Here is a 12198-nt window from a genome sequence, read left to right on the forward strand (position 1 = left end):
TGTATCGGGTGTAGATCATGACCCAAATGTATGTTCTGTTGTACTTCACCCTTCAATGGAAAAGAAGGGGAAGCCAATCCATTTCAGAACCACTAATCAGTCACCCTCTTTTGCTTATCTAAAGGTCTTGGATACCCTGGTGAGAATCACAATAATGAAGGGAAAGATTGGAATGCTAATGTTATCCAAGAAGATTTGAAAGTCTCTGTCTCAACCTTCTGCACCCATTCTGTTATTGCAAAGAGATGCCTAGGATGGATGGCCTTCTGAGTGTTCTTCAATCAGTCCTGCCTGAAGGCTGGGACAGAGTTTAGAAGGTGGGAGTATCAATTGGGATAAGGTGGGAGGTATTATAAGGAAGGGCTTGGACATTCTTCCATCAAAGGGGGTGCCAAGCAGAGGCTAGATGACTACTTGTTGCTGTAAGAGAAATTCCTGCTCAGATATGGGTTGGTCTAGATGATCTGAGAGGTCTGTTTGAACTCTGAGATCACAGAATTTTTTTGGTTCAGAATTAGTTTGATCTAACTCCTCCTCCCTAAGCCACTGGGTTTTGTAGTGGGTGGTGGTTAGTAGCTTAATCTATCACATTTATGTATAGGCATTGTTTTGGGATTTTGGTTTCTTCAGGGTTTCTGGAATATGGATCAAATCATTAGAGTTGGAAGGGACCTTAGAAGTTTTGTAGGTCAATCCCCTTTTCTTCCAGAGAGAAATTTCTCTTCCTTAGAGGAAACTGAGGCCAAGACGAGTTAAGGGACTGTAGGTGGTCACTGCATCACACTGCCTCCCCCCAAATCACAACACATATTTTATATTTAAGGCTTACAAAACACGTTCCTTCCTTAAAGTATTATCATCCCTGTTTTTCAAATGAGAAACTTGAGGAAGGTTCTAAGAAATTAAGTGACTTAGCCATGATCATACTATTATTATGTGTTTGAGGCAAAATTTGAACCTGGTCTTCTGACCCCAATGACATACTCTTTCCATTATGTCACAATCCTCTTAGTTGTTACACTACTAGCCCTAGCTCTCTTGGGATCTATCTTTAGTGATTTTCACAGCAATCTAGATAGTGAAGTGAAAGACCCTGAATCCATGTCATATGAGGATTAATTGATGGAACTGGGGATATTTAGTCTGGAGAAGAGAAGATTCAGGGAGGGCATAATGGTTTGCCTCTGGTATTTGAAGGGTTTTCATGTGGAAGGAGGATTCAATTTATTCTGTTTGGCCACAGAAGGCAGAACCAGGATAAGTGGAAGTTTCAAAGACGCAAATTTTGGCTTGATGCAAGGAAACCTTTCCTAACAATTAGAATTCTCTGTAAGTGGAACAGACTGTTTTGGGAGGGGTTCTCCATTATTGGAAGTCTTCAAGCAGAGAGTAGATGACCACTTATCCAATATGCTACAGTGGATATTCTTTTGTGGGGATGGATGGGACTAGGAAGCCACAGAGGATCCTTCCAACTCTAAAATTTGGTGATTTCGTGAAATGAGGCCACTTGGGAGTCAGAGGACTTTGGCTCCCTGCAGACTCGGCCATCAAGTAGCTCTGTGACTTTAACTTCTGTCACTTAACCTCCTTGAAGCTCAGGTTCATAAGTGCCCTCCTCATCTCACTGGGTTGTTGAGTGGTATAATGTGTAGAAATCCTTGGTAAACTAAACTGCTTTACTAATCTAAAGTCATTACTACATAGATAGATTGCTGGGCCTGGAGTCAGGAAGACTGGAGTTCAAATACAGTCTCAGATACTTACTAGCTGTGTGACCCCTGGGCAAGCCACTTAATCTCTATCTGCCTTAGTTTCCTCAACTGCAAAATGGGGATCATAATAGCATCTATCTCACTGGGTTGTTGTGAGGATCAAATAAGATATTTGTAAAGTACTTAGCATAGTGATCAGCACACAGTAGGCACTGAATAAATGCTTATTTCTTTATCCCACATTGATTACTATTCTGTTACCTTTGCTCTTTGATAGCTACAAGGAATTTTTAGCTCCAGCCCCTTCCTCATTTAAACTTTGGGCCACACCCATATCCCCATTCCCAGAAGTGAGAGCCTAGTACCTTTGTGGGGACTGAATTCCACCCAATATTCTACCATTTTGCTTGCTCAGCTTTTACCTGGAAAAATGACTGCATATTAATCCCTGCCAGTTAACCCAATTAAAACTGTTAAAAAATTAGAATGATTCATATAATAAGCTCACAAGCTAATTTAATTGATCTCTTCTTAAGCATTCTGCATTGTTTTTGTTGGTGGTGGGTTTTTTGTGGAGAAGGAAGGGAGACATCTTGGTCATTTGCTCTGCAGCATTTTATTCTTTTAGCAGATTGTTTTGTCTGGTTTTCCCTTGAGTTGGTGAAAATGTATTTGCATTTTCATTCTGATTATTTGTCTAAGGTTTTTTGGCATTCTTTCACATGGTTCAAACCATTTATGCCTTTCAGGGACATTACGCAAATTTCTGATACTATAATTTACCTCCCTTTTTCTTCCTTTACACTTATTTAGTTCTTATGACTTTCAATTAAAATGTCCTTGCAAACCACAGTTGTATAAGGGTTTTTTTTTTCCTGGCTGTAGCTTTTTACATATTAAAGAAGTTAATTTCATTTTCTGATCTGCAAAAAATGAATAAGTAAGCCTTTTCACCTGATTAGTAGAAACTCTGTTATGCGTGAATGGCTAGAGTGAATAAGAATATCAAATGAAACAGACAATGTGTAAGATTGGATTAATAGTACACGCCTTACAACAGCATTATGAAAACTGAGCAGTTGATATTTTAAAAGCAAATGTTTTAATTTGTGTAAAGAAAAGGGCAATATACAAATGTGCATTTCATGCCCTAAGAGGAATAAGAGATATAAGCAAGGAAGAGTCTGATAGTGAGATAGGTCTATCAATAAAGGGGAAAGATTGATCAATCCTCCCTCAGCCATTTGACTATGTTATTCAATAAATAATTGGTTGGAAAGAGGTGGAAGTGGTAGGGTGCCATGTATAATCCCTTCTAAAAGTGGTTCTCAAATCGTGTGGTCAAAGTCCACAGTTGAGAAAATCCTTCTCCGCTGAGAAGCAAAACAGTGTCCCTTAATCCTTCTGTATTTGTCTTCCTCTTTCTCTCTTTTTAGAAGGCACCTAGGTGACTCAGAAGATAAAACAATAGGTTGAGAATCAGGAAGACATGAGTTCCAATTTGACCTCAAGTTCTTACTAGCTGTGTGACCCTGGGGCAAATCACTTGTTTGCTTCAGTTTCCTCAACCATAAAATGAAGACAATAACAGCACCTATCTTTCAGGGTTGTTGTGAGGATCAAATAAGATAATATTTGTAAAGTAGTTAGCATAGTACCTGGTACATAATAGATACTATACAGATGCTTATTCCCTTATCTTCCTCTTTTTCTAGGAAGAATATAAGATTTGAGAAAGATGTTGGGCTGTTAATTTTTTCTTTAATTTTGCAAAAGAAAAGGTTTGAGGGCACAGGAGAACAATCTTCTCTAGTTTCTCCACCAAAGGCTTGGAAAATAAGTAATATGGTCAGAAAGCAAATCCACAGAAAAGTGATGAGAATTTTCTTTTCTTGATGCCATTCCCTACAGTAACTAGCTCTGGCTAGGCTAGGCAGGAAGCCTAAGATCTTGCTATAGGTTTACACTGGGGCACTGTGCTTTCAAGGAGCAGGAGGTATGGAGCTGTATATAGGGATGAAGGAATATGGGAGATATAATTCAGCTGTTACAGGTATTCCTAAAGAGTCATTTCAATTTAACAATCCATGGTGAGGCAATTTGATATTTGTATCACATAAGGAATCATTTACATGATTTCTTAGTATTCTTGAATTCTTAGTATTTATTAGTTTCTATATTTATTTTTCCATGATAGAAAATTAGGCCAATATACCCTCTAAAATAATTCACATTTAAAATGTATGTAGCACCTTGTTTCCAGGACCCTCAAAGTACTCCACATTTATTATCTCAGTTTTTCCACGATAAAGCCTTGAAATAAACAGGACCAGCTGGTTTAAAAAAATATGGAGAAATAGTGCCCACAAGAACCATTGTCAGAATCTGGACTTGAACCCAGTTCATTTACCTACCAGTCTAATGCATTCTTCCTTGGGAGATTTTGCTCTTTGTAGGAAGCATCATTCCTTACTCATGAATAACTAATCCAACTGACACATTTTTATGGACAAAAGCAGGCACAGCCTAGTGGCCTGATGCCCTGTCTGAAACTGACTCCTGGTCTTGTGTACCATATGCAGTCCTGGGTGGTCAAAGTATGGACAAGGAAATGGAGACATTTAGGCAGCTGAGGTAGAGGTTAAGGGTAAGTGTACAGATGCTCAACTTCATTACTCCATCAAACTTTAACATTCATAAGTTTCTTTACACCTAAGATCAGAATATAGTACTCTGAAAATGAAGAAATTCATCTTCTTGAAAGTGTGAATTGTGTCCACAGCCCTGCATACATGCCCACACCTCTAATATCCTTTATAATTACTGCTGAGATTATTTGTAAAACAAAACCCCAATACTCTTCAATTCTGCTGGGTTCAAGGGCTGCAAACTCATTTCAGTTCAGCACCAGACCTAGGGACAGAGACGCCATAAACCAAATCCCTTTTTCATCAATTGATAAAAATCACCATCTCGTGTGTGTGTGTGTGTGTGTGTGTGTGTGTGTGTGTGTGTGTGTGTGTTCTAAAAGGGCTAGGAAGAAAAGTCCGGTTTCTACAGGTATTTGTCAAATTCATTTATCAATTTAAAATATAAATAACCATCCAATACCCTCCCATTTAATGAACCTCTCTTCAGATGGGGAAAAATGTCTTGGCTCTGCCAACAGCAAATATCAGTGACCTACATATAGAGAAAGGGGTCCTCAAATAAGATTATCTGGCTGAGAAGTAGCAGAGATTTTTTCAAAAAAAGCATTTCTTCCACGCATTCTCAATGCTTTCTCCCACGATTTTCAAATATACTCCTGTGCCATATAAATGGGATTTCCTAAGGGATGTGTATTTTAGTTCGTAGTTGGGAGAGGAGAGTGTTTGGCAAAGAGAAAACACCAAGCACAATACATTTCTCAGTGCTGTGCAAATAAAAGGCAAACCTTCCGCAAATACATGTGAATTAGAAATATGTATATGTATATATACATATATGTATATATATATTTACTAATACTCTCAATGAAATGCATATTTATTTTACCCTAAAAGCATGCCAGCACGGCTAAGTAGTTAGGACAATGCTCTTCCGAAAATATAAAAACATTTCTCAACAACCCCCCCCTCCTCATGTTTTTATTTATGTCCTTTGGGCTACAAAAGAGCTAGAGATCATTTCTGTAGTTCCAAAGACATACATACTTTCCAGTTGGAGTTTTTCTTTTGTTCTTGGCTTGCTCATCCTCCCTTATCTTGATCACCATCCCCCACATAAAAACTCGGAAAAGGTTTCGCGTTTCTTTTTTAAATTGCATGCATTCATGCTTTGCCGATCTCGAAGCCCCTGTAATTTAGCTAGGAGGATCCCCTCATCTCTTTAATACTGACGATCACGGCTCCAGGTTGCATCCGACCTCCAGTCCCCTCCCCAAATCTACCCCTGCCCACAGAGCATGCTGCTGCCTCAACTTACCGGGTGCTGGATACCTGGGGCTGCTGGAGAGAACTAGGAGAGAGGAGAGTCGCTCACGCACGGGCTTTGTCTCCAAAGCAGATCACTAGGGTGGTGGCGAGACACTGTGGCATCGCTCTTCATTTAGAAGTGGGGGCTCAGTAAGCAGCAGCTACGGAAGCAGCAGCAGCAGCAGCGGCGGCGGCGGCGGCGGCGGCAACAGCATCACTGGCAACAGCAGAAGTGGGAGGCGCGCAGGCTGGATGCAGCCGAGCCTCCCCTAGCACATAATGAGAGGCAGGCAGACACAGCAGACAGAGCTGCGGGATCGGCAGCTCCCGGGCTCCAATAACGCCTCAGCCCCTAATGGATTCACTATGGAAACGCGCACGCCCTTCGCACCACGACCCTCCCTCTTGCGGCCCCACCCCCAAGGCCGTATCTGCCGCCTCCGCGGCTCTGGCCCCCTCTCCGAAAGTCCCCCCAGCCTTAGTCTCTGCGGCGCGCGCCGCCCACGCGCCTCTCGAGGCCAGGGGATGGAGAAGGAGGCTAGGGAAAGACCACGCGGAAAGGGGGGTGTGTATGTGTGTGGGGGGAGTGTACTGTTGCGACCCACTTCATGCTCATCTCCCTCACCCCACCCTGTGCCCCGGCCCCCCATAACCGTCTTTAGGGGGAAACACTCCCAACACTGGGGACCTTCTCCATCCATCCCCAATATCCCTCTCATGTTTCTCAAGGCTTGGTCATGAAATAGGGAGAGATGTAACCTTCTGCTCCTACCCCCACCCCTCTCGGGCTCCTTTGGTCTACGATGGTCGCGCCCACTTTGCGGCAGGGTCTTTGCCTTTCTCTAGAAGAGTTGAGGAGGAAAAGGAGCAAGGGGGGAAATCCCCGCCCGCTGATTACGTCAGGTGGTGCGTCACTCGGGGCTCCCGCACTGAAAGTCGCTGCGTTCTCGGCGCAGAGCGCACGTGCCCTGGGTTCCCGGGCAGGCGGCCTTGAGAACCAGGCCTCCGGAGGGGGGCAGGGAGGGGAGCTGGAGTGTTTCGGGGGCGTCCGCCTTATTCTTGACCCCCTGGTTTGTTGGATCCGGGCGCGTCCAGTTCGCGTCCGCTTTCACCCTTGGCCATCGAACAAAGTGGATCTTTGGGTGGTGAATGCGTTCCCCCTCGCATGCTTAGCAGCAGTTGTAATTATAATTAAAGCAAGATAAGGTTACAGGAAGTAGAGAGAGCTTTACCAGAAACTGGCGTGGATGGGGGGTGGGGGAGGAGGAATAAGGGGTTAACTAATGTGCTCAGCCAACCCAGTATCTTACTTTCTGGAGCTGTGAAGGTAGGAGAAATAAGGCTGCACCAGGGAGAGAGGATGTGTAGTAGCTGCAGCAAGAGGTAGGATACTGTTACTTAAGCTCCAAAGAAGAAAGAGAATAATACAGTGCAGAAGAGTTGCAGCTTCTGTGGTCAGGAATTCATAAATTAATGCCAGTAGACAACAGAGTATTTTGGGGAGAATGGTTAACCTTAGACTCTGACAAACAATTCCTAAACAGAAAGGGTTTGTGAGTTACAGAGGTTATCTAATGTTTACTACTAGTGCAGCTATGTTTCTTTAGCTAGAAATGTCTCAAGAATGGTGCACTTTGTTTTTTTAGGGCTAGACATTCAGAATCTGCTAATTAAGATATGCAAAAGCATTTTACACAGTTCAGCAAATTATCTGTTTAGGAGAAAAAACTCAGTATTTTGAAGTCTTTTGCACGACATTAGGGCTGATGATTAGAAAATATTTTTTGAAAGTCTTCTCTTCACCCATTCCTATCTCATCCTACCCTAGCAACAGCCTTTAAATGTCAGAGCACTTGTTTCTGAAATGTCTGATCTTCATTGATTTGACATTTGCCCCAGATGATGCACATCTTAGGCAAGTCAGGAATTCTAATAAGATCTATGAGGTCAGAAAGGTTCACTTGGGGCCCAGAAACATCTCACATTGATGTTTTTGGGTCTCTCAGGTGCATATTTGAGGCAGAAAAATAAATTTGGTTAAAGAAATCACATGGCTAAGTGTACAATGTGGTGACATTTTTGACTGAATAACAAGGAAATTCATACATAACCTGTGTTCAGAAGTCAGTACAGAAGCATTTATTGTTTACTAGTTGCTGTACATACAGTACAAGGAAAGGCAAAAACAAGGTCGCTGGTCTTCAGTTCACTTTCTAGTAGGGGAAGCAACACAAATACCTATGTCTGTACTATGACATATACAGTGCAAATAAAGAGTGATCCCAGAAAGCACATGGGGAGGAGGGTGGAAGGGGACATGGAAAGGCCTTCTGAAGGTAGAATCTGAGCTGAGTCGTAACCGAAGCTGGGGAAATTAGGAATTGGAGATGAGGAAGGAAAGCATTTCAGGCATGGAGGACAACCTGTTTTGGCAGGTGAAAGAGCAGAGAGATCCGAGGCAGGCAGACCAGTTAGAAGGCTATTGAAATAGTTCAGGTGAGAGGTGGAGGGTTTGTGCTAGCATGGTGGCTATATGAGAAAAGGGGACATATGTAAGTGATGTTTCAAAGGTAGAAATGACAAGATTTGATGAGAGAATGGATATTGTGGTGAGTGGTGACTAAAAGGATGGTGGTATCCTAAATAATAACAAGATCAAGGTAAATCTTGTCCTTGACTTCTATATCTGAAAGATACCTGTTAGACAAAGGATACTTTTGTTATGTGACCAGATCCGATGGAGAGGGACATTATGGAATTCCAGATTTTTAATATTTTTTCAGGGGAAGAAAACCTTCCAGGTTATGGTAAAGTTGAAGGGTGATTTAAGACTGCAAAATATTTTGCTTGGTGGAGTGATTTTCCTGCATGCAATAGTGTTAAGACATTTCCAGATTTATGGAAAGTCTATTTGCTTTTGAGAAATCATATTTGGAGAGTGATGACAGGAGTTTTCTTGATGTTGAACTTGTGTGTAGTCCTAAATAAAACCTCAAGTAAAGTTAATGTATCCTTCAGTGGAATTTATAAAAAGCTATAGTAATCTTGTGAAAGGATATGTATTATACACACCTTTACCAACCCATAGTTTAATTCTTACATCCTTTTAAGGGTTGTCTAGATTTTTGTGACTGATAAAAAGTGTGATCTATAGAAATGCAATAGAGGACTAAAAGGGCAGTAACATACTTCTTCTCCAAGGAAAGGTTTGTTCATAGTCGAAGTGTCTCAGGGTTTCAATAACAAAACAGACAGAGATTTCCAGCAATAGATAGCTTTGGATGGGAGAAGTATATTGACAAGGGGCCCCCAGTGGGAGATATGACTCAGGATGGAGATTATCAAGAGTATAATCTTTTTTTTTTTGGCAATTGGGGTTAAGTGACTTGTCCAGGGTCACACAGCTAGTAAGTGTCAAGTGTTTGGTCTGAGGACAGATTTGAACTCAGGTCCTTCTGACTTCAGGGCTGGTGCTCTATCCACTGTGCTACCTAGCTGACCCAAGAGTATAATCTAAAATTTGTTTCAAGATATATATTTCCCAGGTTTGGGGATGAAGGGGATATGAGATATGATTGGAGTCATTCAGTCAACACTTATTTATTAAGGGTTTACTGTATGTCAGGCACTATGCTGGAGATACAGACAGTCCTTGTTTTCAAAGAATTAATAGTCTAATGAGGGAGATGACATACAAACAAGATATGAGATAAAATTGGAAATAATCAAAAGAAGGAAGGCACTAGCACTAAGGGGATCAGGAAAGGCTTCATGTGGAAGGTGGGAATTTAACTGTAATTTGAATGGAGCCAGGGAATTCTGGAGATGGAGATGAGGAAGGAGAGAATACCAGGCTTGGGGACCGCCAGTGAAAATGCCCAGAATTGAGAGATGAAGTGTTTTGTGGTAGGAACAGCAAGGAGAGGAATGTCAATGGATCCTAGAATATGTAAGGTGGAGGTTGAGGAGGACTGAAGAGAATTGAGAGCAAGAGGAAAGGAAGTAGAAGCATCAATTGTAGGTGGCCCCAAGGAGTTTGTCCAATATAGGAAACAGAGATAGGGCACAACATCCAGAAGGGATGGACAGATCAAGTGAGGGTTTTTTGAGGAAGGAATAGGCATGGGTATGTTTATAGGCAGTAGGGGAGCAGTCAGTAGACTGGGTGATATTGAAGTGAGAGAGTGGGGAAGATGGGAGGGGACAATCTGCTGAAGAAGATGGAATGGAATGGCATCACTTGCACCAAATAGTTTACCTTGGCAAGGAGAAGAGCCTGTCTTTTGTGAGACAGGGGTAAAGGACATAGTAGGAAAAAGGCATCAGAGTGATGTGAGATGAGGAGAAGAAAAGGGAGCCCTCAGTGAATGGCATCAGTTTTTTATTCAGTGAAATATAAGGTAAGGTCCTCAGCTGAGAGAGTGGGAGGAGAGGGAGCCATAGGAAGGATGAAAAGCTTTAGAAAAGTCAATGTGGTGAGTCAAAGGATTGCCTTATTGCAGTGAGGACCCAGTTGAGATTATGTAGCATAAAATTGTAGTGGACCTAATCAGCCCAGTGTCGAGATTTTCTCTAGTTTCATTCTTCAGCTTGTAAGAGTGAATACAGTGTAAAAAGAAAGGGGGGGGGCAGCTAGGTGGCGCAGTGGATAGGGCACCAGCCCTGGAGTCAGGAGGACCTGGGTTCAAATGTGGCCTCAGACACATAACACTGTGTGACTCTGGGCAAGTCACTTAACCCCAATTGCCTCACCAAAAAAAAAAAAAAAAGTCATCCAAGGTTAAGGCTTGGCAGGGCAGGATAAATGAGCAAGGGACCTGGAAGACAGTGAGGAACTGAACTAGCTCACCAAGGGACAGAGATGGGGAAGGGGGGGGAGTGTAGCCAGTACAAGGATGGTAGACTGGAAAAGAACTGAGGGGTCAAGGGACTGGAGGTCATAGTGAGGACAAAGAACATGGTTTGGGGTGGAAAGGCAGAGGGAGCTGTGGAATGACTATACAAATGTGATTAGATAAGGAATCTCAGTTCATGAATATGGAAGTGGAACATTTGTGGGTGATGGCAAGATTGAGGATATGACTATTCTTGTGTACAGCCATGATAAGGTGGAGTAGGTCATGGGACATGGATAAATTAAAGAATTAAGGATAAATTAAAGAAGGGTGTTTCAGGGAGGATCAATATGTATATAGAAGTCCTCCAGTATGAGGGAAGAAGTTGGGGAGGTGAGAAAGGCCAGGTACTGAATTCAATGACGAAAAAAGCAGAAATGTCTTTAAGCTCAACAGACAACAGCTACTGGAATTTTGATTGAGTGAACACCAAATGAGAGATTATTTCAGGATGGTGGTAGAATGAGATTCTGGAAGTGGCAAGAAGCAGCCAAGAATATTGGCTCCTCCCCTACCTTTACCAATGAGTTGGGGAATGAATGAAATGCAAATAGTGCTGGCAAGGGTGATCAGAAAGTAACAAGAATGGACTAGAATGTAATAAAATGTAAAAAAATAAGCACACATTTCAGAACTCCTATACCTAACTGTAGACTGTCCTCTGAAATAGTCACTTTGGGGAGGCTATGCTGTTTAACAGCATTTTTACAACTTTTTGTTCTCAAGAACCAATTGATGAAATATACTTCCCTTTGCACACCTCTGTGTATACCAGCACACACATACACACACACATCCCTTGTTACTTTATAGGATACACACAAAAAAACCTCACTTTATTACCCTTTTTAATCACTCACCTGATTTATCATATTTGACCCAGTATTAGTTTTAGCTGTTTGCAGAAATATTTGTCTTGAAACATGTCTCTACTGGGGATATCTAGAAGAATGTGTTCTGAAAGCTCTTCCAAAAGAGATATTCAAAAAACAAATATGAGCTGTAGGAGTATTGCTGGAATAAGTATATAGAGTCATCTTTTAAAATAACTTTTTATTGATACCAATTACATTTCCCAATGTATACTCCTTTGCCCCTCCTAGAGATCTTTCCATTATAATAATGAAGAATAAACCAGGAAAAATAAAAATAAAAACCCAGACTAGCAAAACTAAAGAAGATTGAAAAAGTCGGGTGTGTGTGTGTGGCCTTCTAAAGTATCTACTTTAGAGGACAACCTTTATTTGGGCATACAAAATCTGGAACTTAATGATCACATTTCATTATCCAAATGAGTATTATGAGTAAACACTCCCATCCACTTTTTTTTTGGTCATGTAGAATAAATTTAGGATGTCTTCAGAAAGGAAAAACACCGAACAAATACTCTTTGAATTAACTGAACAGGAAGGGGTTTTATGGGTAATTTATACTAATATTTTTCTTTAATGAAAGTCATTAATTATTTCCTGGGATTTCTCTAACAGTGAAATATGACAGAAGAATGCTAGGAAGCAACTGTGGCAGAGAGACCAGTCGAATATACAATAATCAGGGTCAAGATGGCTTTTTTAAAGGAAAGATATTTTAAGAAGATCATGGGGTCACAAAGAGTCATGACTGAACAAAATT

The 12198-nt window shown here is 41.5% G+C and overlaps 1 protein-coding gene across 1 annotated transcript in view; it reads right to left on the reverse strand.

The window, feature by feature from the left end:
* LOC114050081 (guanine nucleotide-binding protein G(I)/G(S)/G(O) subunit gamma-4) overlaps positions 1 to 5800 on the reverse strand; it is an 83316-nt gene extending 77516 nt beyond the window's left edge. The window contains exon 1 of the mRNA XM_027871628.1: positions 5682 to 5800. The gene's annotated coding sequence lies outside the window, so the exon portion shown is untranslated. The remainder of the gene's footprint in view (positions 1 to 5681) is intronic.
* Between the last annotated feature and the right edge of the window lie 6398 nt (positions 5801 to 12198).

This window comes from Vombatus ursinus, unplaced genomic scaffold (assembly GCF_900497805.2).
Source record: "Vombatus ursinus unplaced genomic scaffold, bare-nosed wombat genome assembly UNPS02014798.1, whole genome shotgun sequence".
NCBI classification, from domain to species: domain Eukaryota; kingdom Metazoa; phylum Chordata; class Mammalia; order Diprotodontia; family Vombatidae; genus Vombatus; species Vombatus ursinus.